Source organism: Ursus maritimus, unplaced genomic scaffold, assembly GCF_017311325.1.
Source record: "Ursus maritimus isolate PB19 unplaced genomic scaffold, ASM1731132v1 scaffold_1, whole genome shotgun sequence".
Taxonomy (NCBI): Eukaryota; Metazoa; Chordata; class Mammalia; order Carnivora; family Ursidae; genus Ursus; species Ursus maritimus.
Window position 1 is genome coordinate 69,512,263 of NW_024423343.1, and position 25,779 is coordinate 69,538,041.

Here is a 25,779-nt window from a genome sequence, read left to right on the forward strand (position 1 = left end):
AGTGTAAACTTTCCAACTTTGTTCTTCTTTTTCAACATTGTCTTGGCAGTTCTAGGTTCTATAATACCAAATTTCTTACAAGTTCTCCTTTCTTGTCTTACCTCTGTGAGGTCTTGTTAACTGTTTATGATTTTTTTATCTGAAATTATTTTCTTGAAGATCACTGAAAATACCCTTCAGCCACATTCAGTATTCCTGTCTCCTGTTCTGTATTCCTCTCATTTCCAGTTTTCTAGGAAGATCTTTCACCTCTTCTCTTCCAATTTCCAGTCTTTTTCTGACATTTTTTCCCTCAAAATGTTTTTCTCTTCCAGCTCATGAGTATACTTCATGTCCTAAACACTCTGTTAATCTCTGGAAAAAAAGAATTCTAATTAAACACAATCTTTATTCTGAAGTTGCTTATGATAAATAAAATAAGAGACAAGTAAGTAAGTCCATGCTAAATTCTCAGTCTTTCATAAAGGAGAATCAAATTTTTGTTTTTGATTTTGATTTTGATAATTTCCTTTGGTTTAAGTTTTGGCAAACTTGAAAGTAATACTCAGTTTAAGAGTGAGGGCTTATGTTAAAATAATTATAAGAGAAAACAGGCATCTATATAGGGAAATTAAATATAAAGGAATAGCAAAAAAAGGGAAAAACAAACTAAAAAATGATACAAGAATGACTGTACATGTTAATACATTAAATATGGTTTACTTCTTTTTAAATAAACTTTTCACTCATTTATTCATTTTCCCAAAATAGATATATTGAGTATTATTTTTCCAACAACAAATTCCTCAATTCTCTAACACCAAGTCGTCTCCAGCAATTTAATTCAATTCTGACACTATTCAGAATTAGTATAGATCCCACATGTTAAGACTCACTCCCACAAGACTGCCCCCACTTCCAGTGCCAGCTGCAGATGTGGTCCCCAGGCTACCCACACTTCTGCCTGGCCAACTGCAAATCATGGATTTCCATGACCCCATCCCTCAGGGCTCAATAGTACTGAAGAAAGTGTTATACCTACTATTACAGTTTATAGTAAAGGATATAGATGAATAGGCAGAAGAAGAAGTATGTAGGGTGATGTCCATAAGGATTGCGAGCATAGGATCTTCTGTCTCCATGGAGTCAGTGTATATGACCCTCCTAGCATGTGGATCTGTTCACTAACTTGGAAGCTCTCTAAATGCTATCATTTAAGGGTTTTTATGAAGGTTGCATAGGTATGATTGATTAATACATTGGCCCATTATTGACTAAACTCAATCTCAAGCCCCTCACCTGTCTTTGGAGGTGGTGGAGTTGAACGTTCTAGCCCTCTAATCAAGTGTTGGTTTTTCTGGTGAACAGCCCCCATCCTGAAGCTATCTAGTTAACCTTCCCCTTGAGTCAACTCACCAGCATACAGAGGTAGTACATTTATTTTTAAAAATATTTTATTTATTTATTTATTTATTTATTTATTTATTTATTTATTTATTTTAGGGAGAAAGAGAGACAGTGAGAGAGTGAGCAAGCACAAGTCAGGGGAGTGGCAGAGGGAGAGGGAGACTCTGTACTCAGCAAGGAACCTGAAGTGGGGCTTGATCTCACGACCCTGAGATTATGACTTGAACCAAAATCAAGTCAGATGCCCAACCAACTGAGCCACCCGGGTGCCCCAGAGGTAGTAAACTTAAATTCCAGAACTTTTGGGGCACCTGGGTGGCTCAGTCAGTTGAGCATCTTACTCTTGGTTTTGACTCAGGTCATGATCTCAGGGTTGTGGGATTGAGCCCTGTGTCTGGACTATGTGCTGGGTACAGAGTCTGCTTGGGATTCTCTCCTTCTCCCTCTCCCTTTGCCCCTCCCCCTGCTGTCTTTCTTTGTCTCTCTCTCTTTCTCTCTCAGATAAAAAAAATAAATAAAATCTTTAAATTCCGGAACGTTTTGGAGCTCTGTGTCAGGAACCAGGAATAAAGACTAAATATTATTTTTTTATTATACCACAAGCATCTGTTATATATTAGACATAACCATTGCTTTTATGAAACTTGGTGTCTAGTAAAGGAAACAAATTAAGAAAAAGAAGATCCTAATAACATGAGATAAGTTAATTAGTGAAAGAGATATGCACAGCATCTGATGGGGTATTAAGATCACCACACTTACCCAGCCTGCAAGGAATGATGAAAGTTGGCATTGGGGTTAGAGGGCAGATAGCAGAGTTTAGAATATGGTTTCTAGTAGAAGTTGCTTTTCTCTAGACAAAAGGAGAGAAGACAGAGAAAGAAAGGGTAAAAAAGTGTCCTGGGGCTAGAAATGACCGGAAAAGGTCATTTAAAGTGGGATCACTTTCCCCACAGGGTGATGATATTTTGGAGAACTTTCAGATTGAGAATTAATCTACTTTTTTATCTCTTGCTCTCATCTCTAAAGTGAAATCACATTTAAAATACTGGGATGAAATTATCCATATTCTAAAGTGAAATTGATTTCTAAGTAAGAACATTTTAAGTTTTAAACCAAAGATCAGAGTCTTCCTTCTCCATATTTTGGTATTGTGTTTCACAGGAAGTTGAAGCGCAGATAAAATACACAACTTAGTTTAACAGATGTGTATTGAAAACCTACTATGTATCAGACATTGCACAAGGCTTACTGTTTTATCATGGAATTTTTTTTTTCAAGAATTTTTTTTTTTTTTTAAGTAATCTTTACAGCCAACATGGGGCTCAAACTGACAACCCTGATATTGGGTCGCATGCTCTACTGACTGAGCCAGTCAGGCATCCCTATCATGGAACTTCTTTTTAAAGATTTTTATTTATGTGTTTGAGAGAGAGAGAGCAGGGGGAGGAGCAGAGGGAGAGGGGCAAGCCAGATGTGGGGTCTGATCCCACGACCCGGAGACCACGACCCTGAGTGGAAATCAAGAGTCCGATGCTCAACTGACTGAGCCATGCAGGTGCACCTCATGGAATATTTTTGTATCTTAATGTACTGAGTTTCTTTGGATTAAGGTAGAAAACAAAAAATTATCTGCTGAAAATGGTGAAATTTTAATTTATATACATTTTGAAATACTATAACAATAATTAGAAAAGTGAAATCATTTTTAAAATATTGAGTCAAAAATATATATATTCTTTAAGATTTTATTTCAGAGAGAGAGAGAGAGCACATGCGCACAAGCATGGGGGTGCGGATGGGGCAGAGGGAGAACCAGACTCCCTNNTGAACAGAGTGCCTGACGTGGGGCTGGATCCCAGCACCCTGGGGTCATGACCTGAGCTGAAGGCAGATGCTTTCCCAACTGAGCCACTCTGATGCCCCCCAAAATATATTTTTTTATCATGAGAAATTTAGATATCTTTTAAATATATTTTTGTTTTAAAAAATTCAAAATCTATGAACTTTAAAAAATAAGCAAACATTTGCATCTTTTTATACTATTTCTGCTTAATATTAGAAAACTTTGCTGATCAAGTGGATAATTACAGAAGTTGAGGATTAAATCTGTTTTTGTGTAATGAAACGTCTTTGCCTATTTTGTTTAGGTATATGATAAGAAAAGGAAGAACATAGTCTGCATATTTTGCCGTGTGTCAGTTATTCTTCGGGTTGCTGCAAAAGTAATCATTGTTTCATCCTGAATAGCTCACTAAACAAACTTTTTAGAAACTAAAAGAGCAGCTATTCTCTTTGAAATATCCCAACTTTTATGCTTGTTTAATTCACTAGCAATTTGAGAATAAGAATCAGTTTTTAAATTTAAATCTTTATGCATTGCCTTGAGAACAGGCTGGGTGGCATTAATATGTAATGCTGTGTTTCACTGATAATATCACAAATATAGATTGAAATTATAAATCAAGACAGAATTTGTTATGGAATAGATGGCATACATTAATTGTTACTTGATAAATGCTGCCTGTGCATCACTAGGTAGAACAGAGATCATGCCAAGTTGAGGCGCCTGGGTGGCTCAGTCGTTAAGCGTCTGCCTTTGGCTCAGGGTGTGATCCTGGTGTTCTGGGATCGATCCCCGCATTGGGCTACTCCACTGGGAGCCTGCTTCTTCCTCTCCCACTCCCCCTGCTTGTGTTCCCTTTCTCACTGGCTCTCTCTCTCTCTGTCAAATAAATAAAGAAATGAATTCTTTTAAAAAGAAAAAAAGAGATCATGCCAAGTAATGTTAGGGGATAAGTCATGGAAATCCTCATATATAGAAAAGAATAGTAAATGGTATCATAAAGTTCATTTACTATGGCAGTAGTGAATTAAAATTACATCTAATAAAACTTAGATACTTAAGTGATTAAACTTATTAACAACTCTTCATGATCTTATCCTCGTCTCCTAGCAAATTCAGTATTATCTTTGTTTCAAATTCTGTCTCTTAAGAATCACATTCTTCAGAAACTCACAAGTGTTCTTTTCACCATCTTTTTTACCTTGAATTTAAGTTGCTGATTGTGTCTGGTTAACTAGCTTGATGATCAGTATTTTATATTCCTAGAACTTTAAAGGAAAATGCTGTCTATTCAGAGCAGAGTAATACAGGCACTGGCATATCTTTGGCTGCTGTTGGAAGAGTCAAAGTAGCATTGCCTTTAAAGCTCCATATGAGAGTTTTTAATTTTTTTTAAAGCTTTTCAGTCTGCATGAAGAACTCCATGAGCATGCAAATATTATGCTTTACTTCCTCAAGCTGTAATCCATTTATTAGTTTCTTTTGAAATGCTTCATGCTGTTTTAATATCCACCTTTTTCTCTGATTACTTGACAATTGCCAGTTTTTGTTGAAATGTTAAAACTATATGCTTCTTTATGGATACCAACTGTTCATTAACTAGGCAACACATTTGATAGTGAGGAGGAAGAAAATTCACGGGCAGTGCAAGGATTTGTGTTGGTATTAGTTAGCATTGTACAGTAGATCCATATAATATGGAGATATGTTTTCTGCCTTGAAGTAGTTTTGATCTTCTATCATTTGCACAAATTATAATTTATTTTATTTTGTCACTCCTATTCTGAGAACTGGTAATAGATGAAAATCTTTAAAAATTCATTGTGAACAAAACTTTACAACAAAATGACAAGTAACCCAATTAAAGAATGGGCAAAGGATTTGAACATTTCTCCAAAGAAGAGTTACAAATGGCAGTAAGCACATGATAAAGTGCTCAACATCATTAGCCACCAAGAAATGCAGGTCAAAACCATAATGAGATAATACTTCATATCCACTGGGATGACTATAAAAAAACAATGGAAAATAACAAGTGTTGGCAAAGATGTGAAAACTTGAGAATCTCATATACTTCTTGTGGGAATATAAAATGTTGCAGCCATTTTGGAAAACAGTTTGTCAGTTACTCAATAAGTTAAGTATAGAATTACCATACAACCCCAAATTCCTGTTCTTAGGTATGTAATCTAAGAGAACTGAAACATTATGTCCACACAAAAATTTGTACATGAATGTTCATAGTGTTATTCATAATAGCCAAAAGGTGGAAACAACCTAAATGTCTATTAACCAATGGATGGGTAACAAAATGTGCATACAATTGAATATTATTCATTTGTAAAAGAGAATGAAGTACTGATACATGCTATGGTATGGTTCAGCCTTGAAAACAGTATGCTAAGTGAATGAAGCCACACAGAAAAGGTCACATATTCTGATTCCATTTCTGTGAAAGTGTCCAGAATAGGCAAATTCATGGAGACAGAAAATAGATTAGGGAGTGCCAGGGACTGGAAGGGAGAGTCTTTAGGAGAATGGGCAATGACTGCTTAATTGGTATGGTATTTCTCTTTGGGATGACGAAAGTATTCTGGAATTTAACAGTTTATCAGTATGGTGAATATACTACAACCACTGAATTGTCCCCTTAAAAATGTGAATTTTATGTTATGTGTATTTTATCTCAATTAAAAAATTCATTGTGATTTCTAACATTATATTTTGGGGAGAAATACCTGAAATAGGTGGAGTACCGCTCTGGGTAGTCCACATCTTTTCCTTGAAGTAAAGTTATGTGTGACATACTTGAACCCTTTTTAGCTGCCGAAGTGCTCTTTAGTACTATGCCATTTGCCAGTCTCTGAGGAATGTTAAAGAAATCGTTGTTCAAAACTGATTACTTTGTTTGTTGCTGGAATCTTTTTGACAACTCAATAGAATGACTTTCCTCAGGTCTCAGTAAGCTTTCTTCCTTCAAAAAAATGATATAACTTTATGAGTGCTGTGAATAATATAATAATTTATAATAATATAATATAAATATAAAATAATATAATATAAATCAACAAAAGCTGCATGTGGCAGTCACTTCTTTGCATTGATTATCAGGAAACTCAAAGCCCTATCTTTGGTCATAAGGAAACAGGGCCTTATGACACACATTTTGAAATTAACCTTATTCTTGGCCTGATGTTATTTTTCTCACTCTCAGTTTCTAATTTGAATTTGTATATTATGTACCTAAGTGTATTTACCTCATATCTTATTTTAGAACAGGACAGAGTATAAAAATACACAACGAATTGGGGCAACTGGGTGGCACAGTCGGTTGAGCGCCCAAGTCTTGGTTTTGACTCAGTTCGTGGTCTCCAGGTTGTGAGATAGAGCCCTGTGCTGGGCTCTGAGCTCAGCACAGAGTTTGCTTGGGACTCTCTCTGGGGGCCCTCCCCACTGCATGCATGTGCAAGCGTGCACTCATGCGCACTCTCTCTCTCAAATAAATAAATAAATCTAAAAAAACCCACAAGGAATAAAGAGTCTTAGAGGGAATAAAGCTTTAAATGCAAGTGTGTTTGCGTAACATCTAAATTAATTTACACTAATATGTAATTATTCACCTGTCCTTATAGCTTTCAGATTTTTTATAACTATTTAATTCCTTTTATTTTAAGTTCTTATTTAAATTCCAGCTAGTTAACATACAGTGTTATATTAGTTTCAGGTGTACAGTATAGTGATTCAACACTTCCGTACAACACCTGGTGTTCATCATAACAAGTGCACTCCTTAATCCCCATCACCTGTTATAACTATCTAATACTTAACTTTTTTAAGAAGGCTACGGAACATTGCAGAAAGTAATTAATAAGCAGAGAGAAGAAAACTCTGGAAATGATGAAGACTTGTGTAAATAATTGATATGTGAATCGCTTTCTGTTTTGAGTAGAGTGATGAGTTATAGAAGAGATGGTGCTGGAAATCCAAAAGTGGAAATGGGTCAATACAGAGGAGGGAAAGGGAAAATACAATGGAGATGTTTTTAAAAATTGCTGGCTTTACTCTTTATCTAATGTTGATCCTATTTAAGCTCCAGTGTGCTTAATCAAATAAAAGCTTATATGGCATTATTTTTACACTGTGCAGCTGCATGTGTATAGCTTAGAAGGACATTGCTGTCACATCATAAAATACATCAACATTTCTTTGCATAATCTTTTTAACATGACAGCCTCTATTATAAAATAATACTGTTTCTAAGGGATTTTTAACTTAATTATGTATATAATATTTTCCCCCTATGATTTTCAATATAGTTTCCATATAACCCTTAAATTAATTACATGTCTTATGTTTATTAGCTTTGCATTTCTGGCAGCAATGACAGATTTATGCATTTCATTGATTTTGCTTCTGTAATTTTCCCCATCATCATTCTTTTTTTCTCTAGATCATCTTAGCAGTATATATACATGCTGTAGTGTTCCGTCATTTTAATACAAAAATATTTCAAGACCTCATCTCCCCTTTTAGCTACAGTACCATTTCTGTACAGTCCTTTATAGCAAAACTCCTTCAAGAGTTGTCCATATATGCCACTTCTACGTCCTCATCACACTTTCTCTGCTTCGCTTATCCTATTCATGCCTTTGTCTTCCCCATTTCACTGAGAACCGTCTTGTCATGGGCACCAGTGAATTTACCTCACTAAATCCAATGGCCATTTCTTAGCCCTCAGGTTAAGTGTTGTCCAGCAGCATTTGTCACAGTTGATCATGTCATCTCTCCTGAACTTTTTACTTGGGTACTTAACTTTGCCCAAGCCAAATTCTTGATTTCTTAACATTATTACTACCACCACCACCAGAGCTATTCCTACCCCTGTGTCCTCCATCTCAGTGTTTGGCAGCATTATTTACCCAACTGATCTGACCAAAACTTTGGAGTCATTCTTGACTCTGATGCTTTTTCTCTTAGTCTATCAGCAAGCAAATATCCAACCACTTCTATCAACAAGATGGCTATCGTGATAGTCCCCTCATTTCCACCTGAGTTACTACAGTTCTATAAACCAGTCTCTCTGTTTTGATTAATCTCTAATTCTCCTATTCCCAAGATTATTCTGTATATAGTAACTAGGGTGTTTGTTTCTGTTTTTTAATCGGATCACATCACTCGCTTAGTGAAAGCATCCCATACGGCTTTCAGCACACTTGGAATGATAGCTAAACTATTACTGTTGCTTTCCAGGTCCTCTGTGATCTGTGCCTAGCTCTCCTACTACTGACTTCTAACTTACCATGCATCAGCACTGTGCCTTCTTGTCACTTTTTCAAAACACCTAAGCCTTTCCACCTCAGGACCTTGGTACTTGCTGTTCTCTCTACCTGAAGCATTTTTCTTTCTTCATTCTGATCTCTGGGCAGTAATCTTTTCAGAGAGGCCTTTCTTGCCGTCACTCCCATGTCTTTACCCTTCATTGTAGTACTTGTCACTATGAGAAAAGATATAATTTTTGTACTTTTTTGTTGTTTTGTAAATCTCCACGATTTCTGCATAGGTTCGGTGAAGACAGAGACTTTGTATTTTTCACTGCCATTCTAGCACAGTGCCTGCCACATAGAAAACTCTTGATAAATAGTTAATGAATGAATGAACAAATGAATCCCTTGACTTAATGTTTTAACATGTGTATTAGTCAAAGAAAAATTTAAGATTAGTTTGAGATTTATATAAGATTTTCACTTGTTAATTTTTTACTATTGTGGTAAAATATACATGACATTAAATTTAACATTTTAATTACTTTTAAGTATACAGTTCAGTGGTATTAAGTACATGTACATTGTTGTGCAGCCGTCACCATCTTCAGAACTTTTTCATCTTCCAGAATTGTAACTCTGTACCCATTAACCAATAAATTCCCATTTTCCCCTTTTCCAGCCCCTGGCAAATCACCATAGTACTTACTGTTTTATGAATTTGACTATTTATGTACCTCTCATATAAGTACTTCACATCACAAGATGTGAAGGATCATACTGAGTTTGTCCTATTGTGACTGGCTGTCTTAGTCCTGTTTGTAGTCCTATAACAAAATACCATAGATCGGATGGCTTATAAACCATAGAAATTTATTTCTCACAGTTTTGGAGGCCGAGAAGTTCAAGATTAAGGTGTGGACAGATTTGGTGTGTGGTTAGGGCCTGCTTCCTGGTTCACAGATCGCTGTCTTTTTGCTATAACTTCACATGGTGGGAGGGACAGGGAAGTTCTCTGGCGTCTCTTATTTTATAAGGGCACTGATTCCATTCAGGAGGCTTCTGCTCTCATGACCCAATCACCTCCCAAATCCCCACCTCCAAGCGTTATCACACTGGGGATTTCAACATACGAATTATGGGGAGTGTGGGGGCAGACACAGCCATTCAGTCTGTAGCACTGGTTTATTTCATTTAGTGTAGTGTTTTTAAGATTCATCCAGATTGTTGCTGTTAAATGTTTGTAAGTTGCATTTTTTTCACTAAGTACATAGCAATTAATTATATCAATGCTTTACACCTCTCTTTCATCTGTGTACCTCTAAAAATTTTATAAACATAATTAACGAAACTTCACAACCTCAGTGTAAAGTAGATAATTATGGTAGGCAAGCTGAAGTTCTAAGAGATTGCCTAAGGTATATAATGAATATATGCCAAAATTCTGAATGAGGACCAGGGTTATGTAATTTATTATTGAAAGTGTTAGACCAGATTTCTTGTTTATGATGAAATCATTCAAGGGTTCTAAGAAAAAATAGCAGTAATAATTATAAAGTCCCTTAATATTCATGGCAAAATTCTTTTAGTAGAGGAGAAGAAAATATATTTTATCTGAAACCTAGTTTTTAAGACACATGAAAAAATGTTCAAAATCATTAGCCATCAGGGAAATTCAAATCAAAACCACATTGAGATACCACCTTACACCAGTTAGAATGGCAAAAATTGACAAGGCAGGAAACAACAAATGTTGGGGAGGATGTGGAGAAAGGGGATCCCTCTTACACTCTTGGTGGGAATGCAAGTTGGTACAGCCGCTTTGGAAAACAGTGTGGAGGTCCCTTAAAAAGTTAAAAATTGAGCTACCCTATGATCCAGCCATTGCACTACTGGGTATTTACCCCAAAGATACAGACGCAGTGAAGAGAAGGGCTATATGCACCCCAATGTTCATAGCATCATTGTCCACAATAGCTAAATTGTGGAAGGAACCGAGATGCCCTTCAACAGATGACTGGATTAAGAAGATGTGGTCCATATATACAATGGAATATTATTACTCAGCCGTCAGAAAGAATGATTACCCAACATTTGCAGCAACATGGACGGGACTGGAGGAGATTATGCTAAGTGAAATAAGTCAAGCAGAGAAAGACAATTATCATATGGTTTCACTCATTTATGGAACATAAGAACTAGGAAGATCGGTAGGAGAAGAAAGGGATAAGGAAGGGGGGGTAAACAGAAGGGGGAATGAAGCATGAGAGACTATGGACTCTGAGAAACAAACTGAGGGTTTCAGAGGGGAGGGGGTGGAGGATTGGGATAAGCCGGTGATGGGTAGTAAGGAGGGCACATATTGCATGGTGCACTGGATGTTATACACAAGTAATGAATCATGGAACATTACATCAAAAACTAGGGATGTACTGTATGGTGACTAACACAACATAATAAAAAATAATTGTAAAAAAATGAAACCTAGTTTTTTAAATTAGTGATGGCAAGTTTAGTTATTGGATCTAACTTTTTTTTTTTTTTTTTTTTTTTTTGCCTTTATCTTGTTACATTGCTTAACTGCCTCATGAGTCTTCATAGCCATAGTGTGAATTGGATATTTGAAGGTTTGGGTTGGAATAGTTTCATTTCAGTCTCTTAGCTATGGGACATGAAATCCTTAAAAAACTATGAGCTTATGTGTTTGTCTTAATTGTTGGGTTGTTCAAGTGAGGTGTTTTTTGTTTGTTTGTTTGTTTGTTTTTAAGTCAGTCTTGTAACTGGCAAATTATTGATAGGACTAAGATGGACTCTGATTTTGATAAAAACTAAAATTTCCCCATAATTATATTCAGATAATGTGTTTAACGTAGTTAATAGTAGTTCCTGAAGGCTTTACCTCTTTGTGTTGCTACAATTTGAGTTGAATTCCCTAAAGAACTTAGAGAAATAAAAGTATAGCCAAAATGGCATGTAATTTTTCTCAAATGAAGCTCTTCGTTATGTTACTTCATCCAAGTGATTAGTCCATTTTTGGATATTGTGTATATCAACCTCATGTTTCAACACTGGTTAGCAGTGCTACCCACTTTCTTCCTCTACTGGATGACCATTTATGGCTTTAAAGCAGAAACCTATGAACCAGTGAGTAGATTTTGAGAAGTGCTAATTAGTGTTGAAAGAATAGGGTGGTAAAGTTAGGGAAACCATGCAGCTTATATGTATTTAAATTTTTTAAAGATGGTTCACCAAGTCTAATAGCCAGTTGTGCTTTGTTTGCATGGTTTTTATTATCAGGAAAATTACAAAGTTACCATCTGATCTCTAGCTAAACTTCATGTAATGAGACTTATTTTAGTTGTTTAAAAATTTTGTGAGTTAACCTTTGGGAATTATAGCTTTTCTAGAGAAGTTTCAGTCATACCTAAGGATAAGGAAAAGCATTTCAAATGAGGAATATGATTCATTTTGAGGGGTTGATGGTTTTTTTATAGTAAGGATAGTGAAATTATACATTTTAGTAATTTATGGAAATGTAATTTGTTTTATAAGAAATGTGAAATCATTGACCATGCATTTTAAATGACCTATGTTTATATTGGTCTTACCTGAAGTAGTAGGACGGACAGTGAGTTGTTTAGTTGAAGAGAGTAGTAAGAAGCTTGGAGAGGGTGACAAAAAGTTAGAATCCTGGTAATTCATTTCTTTAAGGCTTTAAAAAGATTATACATGCTTTTTTTTGTTTTTTGCTTTTGGTTTTGTTTAGCATTTAAGGAAGCTCTCTTAAGGGAAATCTCACTTTGCTCTAGGTTGTACTATGACAAAGTTAGAGGTTTTACTTTATTTAAAAAAATTCTTTTTTAATTTTTTATAAAATTTATTTGGGAGAGAGAGAGAGCAAGCAGAGGGAGGGGCAGAGGGAGAGAGAGAATCTGAAGCAGACTCCCAGCTGAGCATGGAGCCCGACACGGGGCTCAATCCCAGAACCCTGAGATCATGACCTGAGCTGAAATCAAGAGTTGGATACTTAACCAACTGAGCCACCCAGGTACCCCAAATTAGAGGTTTTAAAATGAGAAACTGTCCTTTGCTTTTAACTAGACTTCTATTGGTATGCTCTAGAGTCATTACTTTCTTTGTGAGTTTCTCTAATGTAGATAGTGGACTTCTTATTATTTCTAACAGAAGGTATTGAATTAATCAACAGCAGGCTTTGAATTAGAGGCCTACTTACCCTACCAGAAAGCCTGATGAGGTCTTCAAAGCCAAATAGTGACGGCATATAGAACCTAGGCATTGATGATCTTGCTTTTTTTGGTAAAAAAATTATGAACACTCAAAATAAAAATTGATGGCTTTGAATTGGTGAATCTGTAGGACTCTTTTTTTCTTTCATTTCTGTAAGTTGTATGAACGCCTTTCTTCAGGGAGTCAGTTGTCAGTTTTAAGGTTTGGAGGTTCCACCCTTTTTATTCATTTCAGTGTATTTTAGCATGGTTTAATGTGTGGTTGCTGGAATAATTGGAACGACTGCCTTCACATTCTCTGTGAACATTAAGGAAAGAAGCACATCAGGTATTTTACTACATACCCTGCTTAAACACAGTTGAAACTGAGGACAGGAGGCATTCAGTGAGTATGATGCCCCCAAATACTGCTTGGCATTGGAACCTATATCTCTTAACGCTGCCTGTTTTCTACCTTGGATATCTTCCCCCATGAAATCAGGAAAACAACTTCCAGCCTGGATACCAGTGTTTGTACAGGTCAGGAAATGATTTCTATTGCTTTATTTGCATGTAAAGTAACTATCTAAATTGATCAATGCCTATCCAACTTGAAAAAGCTGCTTAAGTAAGCTTATTATTAATTGTGTATAAGGTCTTCTATTTCTGTACTCACTTTAGACTGAGATGGCAGGTTTTTTTCATATAAACCATATTACATGCTTAGTTAAAACTTTTGTCATGCTATTAAAGCTTGCTCATCTTTTTTTCTTAAAACATAATAAGAAAGGGAAAACAATTGATAGCAAAAGAGGCTCGTAAGGATCAGGACTATCAAAGTTGTTAATAAAATAAATTCCTTTTTTTTTTTTTCTGTGTTCTTTTGAGGTTTTAGTCATAACGGTACATGTTCTATCCAGCTGAACAAAGTAAAGCAAATTGAAACATTTTTTTTAAAGATTTATTTATTTCAGAGAGAGACAGTGTGCTTGAGTGGGGGTAGGCGCAGAGGGAGAGAATCTTCTTCTTTTTTTTTTTAAATATTTTATTTATTTATTTGACAGAGAGAGAGAGAGAGAGAAAGAGAGACAGCCAGCGAGAGAGGGAACACAACCAGGGGGAGTGGGAGAGGAAGAAGCAGGCTCCCAGCGGAAGAGCCCAATGTGGGGCTCGATCCCAGAACTCTGGGATCATGCCCTGAGCCGAAGGCAGACGCTTAATGACTGAGCCACCCAGGCGCCCCAGAGGGAGAGAATCTTCAAGCAGACTTCTGCTGAGCACGGAGCCTGCTGCAGGGCTCTATCTCATGACGCATGAGCTTGTGACCTGAGCTGAAACCAAGAGTCCAGTGCTCAGCTGACTGAGCCACTTGGGCACCGCTAAGGCAAACTGAAACTTTTAAAAAGCAGGCAATATAAATGCAATCTGAAAAGGTTTAGAACTCAGTTCTCTAAAACCCAAGACTATTTCCCCATTTAAGTCCTATGATACATTAAGGATGGTAAAATAAATCTTTTTTTCCCCACCAAACATAAACTTGAAAGTTGTTCAAAGATAAAATAATTCCTTTCCAAATTTGGAGCAATTTTTCTGAAATGAACATGTCCTACCCAACACAGTTGAGGGTTTTTTTTTTTTTTTCCACTTCTAAAAAATAGAATAAAACATTTTCAAATATTTAGGAGAATCATTTACAGTTCAATCCTGGTATGGTGTCAGAATTACTTAGTTGTTCTAATATGGTAGCCACTATCTACCAGTGGATATTTAAATCTAAATTAAAAATAATTTAAATTAATTAATGTTTAAAAGTCAGTTGTTTAGTCATAGTAACCGTATTACAAGTGCTCAATAGCAACATTTGACTGTGGGCTAGGTATCGGACAGCTGAGACTGAACATTTCCGTCATTGCAGAAAGTGTCATTACATGGCACTGGATAAAGTATTCCACTGGTGGTAGATCACAATTTTACCAGGTTCCCCAGTAGTTTCCTAATATTTACAAGTATTTTCTACTTCCCTCCTAAAAAAAAGAAATATTGCTTATCAGACCTTGTAATTTTTTTCTATCGAATAATTGCCCTAATTAAAAATATTAATGGTCAGGATTTGAAATAGCTAGATGATGGTAGAAGCATGTTTAGAGTTTTAAAAAGTCTTTATTCAACCTTAAAAATGTATGCCAAAATATGTGTAGTTGTGAATCTTTAAAAAGAGAATGATAGAATGTCTGCAATCTAAGACTGCCAACACTGAAACAGCTTACAAGTAGCATATGATTTGTGAGATTTTTTTCTTTCTTTCTTTTCTTTTTAAAGATTTATCTATTTATTTTAGAGAGAGAGAGAGAGAGACGGCTGGTATGTGTGTGAGAGCAAGTGGGGGGGGGTACAAAGGGAGAGTGAGAGAGAAACTTCAGCAGACACTGCATTCCTCTCACATGGCTCGATCCCACCGTTCTGAGACCACAGCCTAAGCTGAAACCAAGAGTCAGATGCTCAAGCAACTGTACCATCCAGGTACCCCTGTGAGATTATTTTTCTTATGTAATAGAAATAGATTTTTTAAAAACTAGAAATAATTTTTTATTGTATAACCACACCTTGAAAAGTGCAAACACAGCAAAAACATTAAACTGATATATAAATGAATGATTAAATATTCAATGACTTATTTAAATGAATTTTAGAGTTAAGCAGCATATACTTCTATGTTCAGATTGAGTGAGGTGAGAAAAAGTAGGTATTCTATTCATTTATTCCTTTGAATCTCTTCAATAAGCTAGGTAGGGATAGATACCCTTACTGTGTGTGTTGAGACTTCTATGGTGCGTGTTAAAATCAGTTACATAAAGACTTTCTGTTTTGGGGCAGAGGAAGAGGAAAAATAAAGATAGTTTTATGTTAATTACTGAAAGATTGCTTATATAATTGTATATCTGGATTTATCTCACAGTTTAACACTAGTAGGTGTTTTCTAAGTATAAATATAGTTGAGGTTTTCCCTGTGCATATTTACTGAAATGGTGGCTTGTAGAGAAATAGCACATAACCAATGTATTAGTTGAATTATGCTTTCATAAAATGTAATATTACTTTTTATATGTGTAATTTGAATATATTTCCTAGTTTCGAGATGATTTTAAAGAATTACCTTTCCTTGTAAAAGCCACTTAGGATTTTTATGAGAAGCTTTAAGATTTGTCTGGTTTTATCTAGTGTCATTTTAATTTCATGTATTTTTTTTTTCTTATGCATTTGCAAGTACCCAGTAAGCCATGTGTAAAAATTGTTACCATGATGAAGGAATGCCTTTACTGGTTTTTTTATACTATTAGCTTAGAGCTTTAAATATAGTATGCAGTTTTAACTATAGATATAGTCTTAATTACCTTGTATTTTTCTCCAAAAAATAAAAAATAAAATGGAACATTTATTTTTTATTCTGTCACAAATATTGTTTGAATGTAACTATTTAAAAAAACTTTAATACCTTTTTGAATTACAGAGTTTTATAGAAAGTATAATTAACTTGTTTCATAAGACCTTTGAATTGACATTTTATCATCACAAGACTTTTTAGTGTGTGTGTGTGTGTGTGTGTGTGTGTGTGTGTGTGTGTGTTTAAAGTAGGGTCCACACCCAACCTGGGGCTTGGACTCAGGACCCTGAAATTAAGAGTCACATTCTCTACTGACTGAGCCAGCCAGGTGCCCCACAAGACTGTTTTTCATATTGATTTAAGTTGAGAGCCTAATGCTACGAAGTAGCTCCTTGAAGGCAGGTCTTTGGAAGCAGAGGGTAATATGTGTGTTGGCAGAAGGAATGGCTGGAAGGTGTGAGATAAAAAAGGAACCAAGGGAAACTCAGTTCTCTGTGCTTGGACAAGTCATGTATGTTCCCTAACATCTATTTTACATGAGTGTATAATAAGTAATGTCTCTTCCCTGCTATTTTGAAGGAATTGTTATAAGGATCTGATGAAATAATATACAAAGGCCCATTATGAATATTAAAACACCATAATATTGTGTCATTTTTAACACGAAACATTTAAAAGCTTCTCTTAAATTATGCCTTGTTAATTGAGAAATTTCAAAAAGCTTAGATTTTATAGGGATAACTCTAAGCTCTTATCAGGAAGTAGTTTAACTTAAATAACTTCCCTTGGGTTTATCATATATAGTTCCTTCCCAATGATATTTTCAATCTTTACTAGTTTTGTCACTCTTCGTAAGGATGAGCCTAAGGCCATTTCTCCTGTTAATTGATAATAAATTGATCACATTCTAGCCACAAGATGAGCTGCTAATCTGATCATAGAGAAAAAGTTATCTATAAACAGTACCTGTCTCTTGTTTGTAGTATATTTAAGACACCGTGATTCTCTTCTTAGTAAATATTTGAAAAGAGAAAACAACCCAAATGTCCTGTAGCTTATTTACTAATATGTTATGTTATGTTAACCCCAGGGGTGTTGCTGATTATAAGCAAAACATAATCTATCATGCTATGATAAATAATGACCCCATAAACAACCTGCAAGTGCTTCATGCTTTATTTTTGTCAAGCCAGTGGTACCTCCCCTGACAACTTTAGATTGTTTTAAATATGACTTATGGCATCAAGAAAGACAAACATTGTAAACAAATGTTTTAGTTTCTGAAATTACTTACTCAAATATGATTCAGCTGAATGCTATTTCTGTTTTCCTATTGCAGATTTCTCAACAGTGATGTCACAAGATTGACCACATTGATCACAGTAAGACCAAAATGATAATTAATCTTTTAAGGATGTTTTGTTTTCTCCAGGATGAGAATTGTGTTGGAAAATATTTATAATTTTAAATTGTTATTCTTTCTTGCAGCAGGCAATTAAATATTTACATTTTCAATGAACCACATCTCTTATTTCTAGTTATTTAAATACTAAAAATACTGCTTTAAGTGATTTAAAAACATTTAAAATGAAAATTACTTTTAATATATAACTGAAATTATAAGCTTAATTATATTAATATATTTCAGTGAATCATAATCTGAACATCCTTTTGTTTTAATTTTTGTTTTTACTAAAAAACGACAGAACATTTAAGGTGACTCCATATTAGGAAAAAATTTACAAAAATAAAATTACTTGAGACTGTAATCACTTATTAAGGAAGGACTGTGAAAACAGCCTTGAAAGGATTCTTAAGCTTGCTTAAATTTTTCATTGATATTTAAATGATTTATAGAGAGTCTTCCAAATATGGAGAGTTGTTGAAAAGAGGTAGTTCTCCTAAGTAACTGATACTTTTCCTCTTTAATTTTGAAGTATTAATTTCTACTATATATAAGGAAATACATTTCTTAAAGGAAAAACTTTATCCAAGGCCTTGATCCACATTATTACAAAATTACTAAGTAGTAAAAACAAATTTTTTTTTGAAAAATTCTTTTAAATAACAGAGAAATAATTTTAGAGTAAATTATTTACTCAGTCTGTTTCTTTAATCCTGTTCTAAATGTTCATTAATTACATAAGCAGTAATTGCCAGAAATGTAAATTCAGGGGCGCCTGGGTGACTCAGTCGTTAAGCGTCTGTCTTCTACTCAGGTCATGATCCCTGCGTTCTGGGATCGAGCTCGCTTGGGGCTCCCTGCTCAGCGGGAAGCCTGCTTCTCCCTCTCCCACTCCCCCTGCTTGAGTTCCCTCTCTCACTGCCTCTCTCTGTCAAATAAATAAATAAAATCTTTAAAAAAAAAAAAGTAAATTCATGTGTAGATAATCTTTGTATTTATGTTTTAACATTTTTTTTTAAAAACTGGGTTTTTTTTTAAGCTTAACTTTTTTTTAGAGGCCAGAGAGAACTTTTATTGTATTTTTAAAGGCTTTATCATCATCGAATATACAGATGTTCAGATGTTTATGGCATATTCATTCATTTTCCTGAGGGATCACTTTAGCTATCTCTGATATGCGGCTCTTTGCTTGTTTGTCTTTTTCTTAATCAGAACTTTATTACCCTAACTGAATAGTCTACAACAAAATATTAACATATTTCTGTAGTAACCTTCTGTTTAGTATCGAGCACTTTACAGTCAAGGAGGTTAACATTAGCATTGGATGAAAAATGTTTTTAATTTGAAATTGCTGACTCTCACTGTACAGTTTTAGGGTAATATTAAGAGACAATGTAATTGCAATTGTTCTAAATTCAAGAATTTCAGGAAGAGGGGTAGTATCCAATATTATCTGATATAAAATAAGTTAAAGACCAAGAAGTATTCATTTGAGATGTTCATAAGTGACTGATAATAGAAACCCTTACTTTGTAATAACATCAGGGCTGTGAGGCCTTCTCCAGCCCCTTGAATCAAGAAAAGAGGGAAGAGTTCAACACTTATTCCTGTTGAGGGGACTGTGGAGAGAGTAGTTCAAGTGTTGACTATGGGGCGGAAATAAAGTGAGGCCAAGGAAAGGATGATTTGTTCAGAGAAAATGGAGAGGTTAAGGGGCTAGTCAGAAGTAGATTAGTTGATGAAATGAGATGATAAAGTAATAGCTAAGAGAGTAGAATATTGTGGCTGGGGGAGGGAGGATATTACAGATTGTTTCAGAGCTGAAGCTGTAATGAGTTTTTGTATATTATATAATATACATCTTTTAAAGTTTTTCCCCAGAAATTTGCCGAACTCAGGAGAATTTCTATTTTTCCCCAAGTTATCATCCACAGAAATGTTCAAATCTTCTAACTAGTCTCCCATCTTCCTGGCCATCATCAGTTCCCTTGAAGTCTATATGTCCTCAGTTTAATCTTATTAAAGCATTGCTCTGATCTTTTCACTTCTTTACGTGAAGATGTTTAGTGACTTCCCCTTTCCTCCAAGATCGAATCTAGATATTCTAACTTGGAATTCAAGCTCCTCCTCAATTTGGCTGTAACATATTTCCCAGCCAAATAATCCATTGTTCAAGAAGAATACTACATTCTACCCAATGTGGATTACATACTCCACATTGAAAATTCATTTTGGCTCCATACTTACCTTCTTGTCATTCCCTTTCCCTAGAATAGTCTTTTTTTTTTTTTAAGATTTTTATTTATTTTAAAGATGTTATTTATTTATTTGAGAGAGAGAGAAAGCGAGCACGAGCAGGGGGAGAGGCAGAGAGCAGAGGGAGAAGCAGGCTCCCCACTGAACAGGGAGCCCGACATGGGCCTCGATCCTAGGACCCTGGGATCATGACCCAAGCCCAAGGCAGACGCTTAACCGACTGAGCCATCCAGGCGCCCCGAAGTTTTTATTTTTAAGTAATCTCTACACCCAACGTGGGGCTCAAACTCATAACCCTAAGATCAAGAGTTAAATGCTCTACTGGCTGAGCCAATTAAGCGCTTAACGACTGAGCCACCCAGGCGGCCCCCACCATAATTTTTAGTATTGTTTTGTGATCATGTCTACTTAATTAAAAATCTCTAAACAGCTTTGGGGTGCCTGGGTGGCTCAGTCAATTAAAGCATCTGCCTTTGGCTCAGATCATGATCCCTGGGTCCTGCTATTGGGTCCTGGGATTGAGCCCCATGTCAGGCCCCCTGCTTGTGCTCTCTTGCACGCGCTCTCTCTCTCTCAAATAAATAAAACCTTTAAGAAATAAAATAAATAAAAATAAATAAAATTCTCTGAACAGCATTTATAGGAAGTATAATAAAATAACTCACAGATTTTTTCCTTCTCAAATCTTTCCAGATTCTTTTCTTCTTTGAGAGTATTCATGCCATTTCACTTACATGCAGTTTTGTTAATATGTAATTTCATTAATACATTAGCTATATTTTTAAATATTCTGATTTAACGTTTTGCTACGTATTTTAATAATCTGCTACCAAGCAGCTTTTAAAATAATTAAAATGTCCTTTTCCGTTTTTTTTTTTTTTTTTTAAAGAGAGAGAGAGAGCACTCACATGTGTGTGTGAGCAGGGGGAGGGGCAGAGGGACAGGGAGAATCTTAAGCAGGCTCCATGCCCACTGTGGAACCTGATGAGGGCTGATCTTACAACCCTGAGATTGTGACTTGAGCTGAAATCAAGAGTTGGATGCTTAACCAACTGAGCCACCCAGGTGCCCCAAGCCTTTTCTGATTTTATTAATATTCCTTTTTCCCTTTGTAATTTTATTATAAATATTACTTAAATTTTATAGAGATCAATCTCTACCAACAGAAATATTTCATTTAAAAATTGAAATTTAGGAGCTCCTGGGTAGCTCAGTCAGTTAAGTAGCTGCCTTCAGCTCGGGTCATGATCTCAGGGTCCTGGGATCAAGTCCTGCATCAGTGTCCCTGCTCAGCGGGGAGCCTGCTTCTCCCTCTCTCTCTGCCACTCCCCCTGCTTGTGCTCTCTCGCTCTCTCTCTGTCAAATAAATAAATAAATAAATAAATCTTTAAAAAAATTTGAAATTTTAGAAGAAATTATTAGACAATTTTACAATGTATACACTGCTAGAAATATTGGCAGTAGGTAGCAAATTTAAAATGTCAGCTACCTTGGTGACTAACATAATATAATAAACATTAAAATAAAAGAAAATGTCAGCTACCTACCATAGATAAGATATAACCAAGTATCATAGTGACTGGTAGTAGTCCCTAAATGTTGATTTTCCCTGTCTACTAATTTTTTTCCTAACATATCAATACCTGGAACAAAAATATTTCCCAGCTTCCCTTGCCTCTAGATGTGGTCATGGGCCTAAGATTTGGCTAGAGATAAATAAGCAGAAGTACTGTGTGCAACGTAAAGGAAGGATTGCATTCCCTCTTTTTTTTCCCCTTCCTTGCTGCCTGAAATGGGGACATGATAATTGGAAATGAGTGGAAACCCCAAACCAAAAATGGGCAAAGCAATAAAAAAAGAAAGTCTCTAATATCTTCAGGATCTTACCTTGTCCATGTCTACACTGGTGTCTTCCTCTGGACTTCCTTGATATGATAGAGATAAACATATTTTTTATAAGCCACTAGATTCAGGGTTTCTGTCACTCATGCCTAAAACTAATCCTGACACACCAAAATAATTTGACGAAGAAAGTTTATGCCATTGCTGAAATGTCTTTGGTTTGTTTATATTTCATTTACTTTTACTGAACTCTGCTGTCACTTTTGATAGCTTGGATTTTAGGAGAAAAACAGGAAAGGGAATGACTCACTGTGGCTAGGGAAGGAGACTAAATAAACCTTTACGGAGAAGAATGACATCTGGGCTAGGTTTTTGAAGTATGAATTAGAAGAAAACACTAATTCCAAAGGATACATGCACCTCTTTGTTAATGCAGCATTATTTACAATGGCCAAGATATGAAGCAACAGAAGTGTCCATTGGTAGATGAATGGTAAGGAAGATGTGGTAAATGTGTGTGTATGTTTATACACACACACACACACACAGAGAGAGAGAGAGAGAGAGAGAGAGGAATATTATGCACCAATAAGAAGGATGAGATCTTGCCATTTGTGAACATGGATAGACCTAGAGGGTGTTATTCTAAGTGAAATAAGTCAGAATGAGAAAGACAAATACCATATGATTTCATTCATATGTGTAAAACACTCATGTGAAAAAACAAAACAAATGAATAAACAAAGACAAAAAATAATCAGACCTATAAATACAGAGAACAAACTGATGGTTGCCAGAGGGGAGGAGGGTGGAGGGATGGACACAGGGGATAGTGAAGGGGAGTGGGAGACATAGGCTTCCAGTTATGGAATGAAGAAGTCACAGGAATATAAGGCACAGCATAAGAAATACAGCCAATGATGTTATGATAGTGTTGTATGGTGACAGATGGTAGCTACACTTGTGGTGAGCATAGCATAGTGTATAAACTTGTTGAATCACTATGTTGTACACCTGACACTAATGTAATATTTTTGTGTCAACTATGCTCAAATAAAAACAGGTTGTTTTTTTGTTTTGTTTTGTTTTTTAAAGAAGAGAATCCAGAAAGAGGAAATAGGATATAGATTTGGAAAGAACATATGTTCCAGGACATGCAAATATTTTGGTCCAATACTGTTGAAATATAAAATTTGAGGAAGTAAATGAGTTAAAGTTTAGATTTTGTACAAGTTTACTTACCAAGAAGTTTGGTAAGTGTTAGGTACCTAACAGAGTCCTTTTAATATTATCTATTTTTTTCTTTATTTTATTCTTATTTTTTTCATGTTTTTTCCATTAAATATTCTAAAAATAAATATGTTTTCTATAAGTGTTGAGAAAGGAAGAACAAAACTAATATTTATTCACTGTTTTTTAAGATGGTAGGTGCTTTCTATTTGAGTCTTTATTATTGCAGTTTACAGATGACTAAACTGAGACTCGAAAAGGTCAAGTGTCTTTCCCAGTGTGTTCTATTGATATATAAGTCATTATTTGCAAAGTAGAGAGATCAGCCATTTCCAGAAGAAGTCTGCCCTGTATTAACTGACCTTTATTTTTCTACTTTTTTAAATACCAAAACCAGATATGTGTGTTTGGATAAAAGACCTTTCCCCTCCTTAGTGCATCTCCAGCAAAAGTTGTACCATTATACCATTAATGGAGCTAAAAGCATGCATGGTGTTCTTGGTGAGCGACTGCAGATACAAATGATACTAAACTTCTTTGCGCAAGTGGAAGTGTACAATGTTACAGGCTCATATGGTTTTAAAATTAGTTCTTACCTAAAAATTCTAAATGAGCTACTGTTTAATAAATATGCCTTAAAAAAGAAAAAGGCAGTAATCTTAACATAGTCTAGAAATAATTATAGGAGCATGAGAGAATATAAAAGAAAAAAGTTTTCTACTTTGGTTTGGTGGGGTTTTTTTGCTGTAATCAGTAGTGAGTCTAGCACCTAGACTAGGTAAATGTTTTCTGAATTAAAGTGACTTGAAATTTAATTTTGTTAGTTCATCATTCTCTTCTCTCACGCTTTCTAGAGCACAAATGTAGACTTCCAAATGTTAGTCAAGGAGCAGATAAAATACAAATATAATCTGGAAAAACTGTTACAGAGATGAGAGGAAGGTTGTTATAGACTGAGTCATGGAATTATGAAATTTGTTTCTTACTATTTTTCTATAAATATACAAAGGAAAAACTGTAGAAGAGGAAAGATTTTGATAAAAATGGAAAATTCTTATTGTATAGCATCAAAAGGGCACCTAAGTTAGCATGTCATAGATGTTTAAAAAAAAAAAGTTTAAGTAGGGGCTCCTGGGGATGGCCCATTTGCTTAAGAGTCTGACTCTGTTCCGGCTTGGGTCATGATCTCAGGGTTGTGGGATCAAGCCCCACATCAGGCACCACGCTCAGCACAGTCTGCTTGGGATTCTCCTTTCCTTCCCCACTCCTCGTGTGCTCTCTGTCTGTCTGTCTCTCTCTCTCTCAGACAAATAAAATATATATTTTTAAGTTTAATACAAATATTCCTGATGCTGTCCTTATGTAAATGCATTTTTTCAAGTGCATTTTAAAAACATTACATCCATAGGTATATTTCCATCATAATATAAGATAGCGCAAGTAGACTTTTCCACATGCAAAATACGCCATCTATTTTATAAATAGCACATCTGATGTTTACAATTTTATTCTCCGATTTGTTTTAGTCTCAGGAAAAACTACTTAAGTTTTATTCATAAAATTCATGGTTTTTGTCTCTTTACTGTCCCTATTACTGAATATTTCTGGGTGTCTTTTTTTTTTTTTTTTTTACTGTAGTTCTTTCATATTTTTAGTGTTGAACTTATAGAAAGGAAATTTTAGGAAACTTACACACTTGACAGTAAACTCAGATGTCACAGTTCTCCTTAAATGTTACCTCCTTCATAAAACCTCTGGATCCCTTTGCAGTTGGAATTAGTACCCCATCATTTCTGCCTTTCTGGTATTCGTTATTTCTGTCATAGCAGTGTTCTTCAACACTACCTTGGACCTAAGTATATAGATATATTCTCTGTGGAGAGAGGGTTTGGAACAGTAATTTACAAATGTTAATATAAAAGAAGCATATTCTTTTATCACCTGGGATGCTTACCTTATAACCAATTACTACCATGTACTTTCAGGACTATGATTGTGTTTAATTATGTCAGTCTAATAAGAAAAGAACAAAAATAGATTTGACATGTACAAGTGGTTCGTTTGTATCAAGCGAAGGCCAGATGACATCAGAGTGAACTAAATTAAAGCTTTGTAGTAGTTTGAGTAGAAAGAAATGGTGGCAATATTAAATTGTTCAGGGAACACTAGATTATAAGATAGGCATGCCAAACTCAAATATAACTGGAAAATAATGGGGAAGTAGCAATCAGTACCATATTCCATCATGTTGAGTACCATGATTTCATTTTAGCAAAAACGTCATATGGTAGCAGTTTGAAATCTATTAGTTTTGTGGGTTTTTAGGGGGGGCAGGGAGAGAGATGGAGACAGCATGTGCAAGTGGGGTGAGCGGGTGGACAGAGGGAGAGGGAGAGAGAGAATCTTTTTTTTTTTTTAAGATATTTTTTTTAATTTTATTTGACAGAGATAGAGATAGCCAGCGAGAGAGGGAACACAAGCAGGGGGAGTGGGAGAGGAAGAAGCAGGCTCCCAGCAGAGGAGCCTGATGTGGGGCTCGATCCCAGAATGCCGGGATCACGCCCTGAGCCAAAGGCAGATGCTTAACAACTGAGCCACCTAAGCGCCCCGAGAGAGAGAGTCTTAAGCAAGCTCCATGCCCAGTGTGGAGCCTGACTGGGTGCTGAGTCTCAGAACCCTGAGATCATGACATGAGCTGAAATCAAGAGTTGGATGCTTAACCAACTGGGCCACCCAGGTGCCCCTAGTTTTGTAGCTTTTATGTGCATACTTTGTAAATTTGTTTTGGTAGTATACTGAATTAGCTCTAATAGCAGGAAGAGTTTATCCTTATCCATAGTTTTACTTTTCTATGTATTTTGGTAATATAATAATTTTATTGATTTCAGTCTACCCATGTGTTCACAAGACATTTTTTTCTCCATTTGTAGGGGTCTATACATAAG

The 25,779-nt window shown here is 35.5% G+C and overlaps 1 protein-coding gene across 1 annotated transcript in view; it reads left to right on the top strand.

Moving 5' to 3' along the window:
* The window catches only part of BAZ2B (bromodomain adjacent to zinc finger domain 2B), a 404,062-nt gene that overhangs the window by 167,148 nt on the left and 211,135 nt on the right, over positions 1–25,779 (top strand). The window contains exon 4 of the mRNA XM_040644603.1: positions 17,441–17,483. The gene's annotated coding sequence lies outside the window, so the exon portion shown is untranslated. The remainder of the gene's footprint in view (positions 1–17,440; positions 17,484–25,779) is intronic.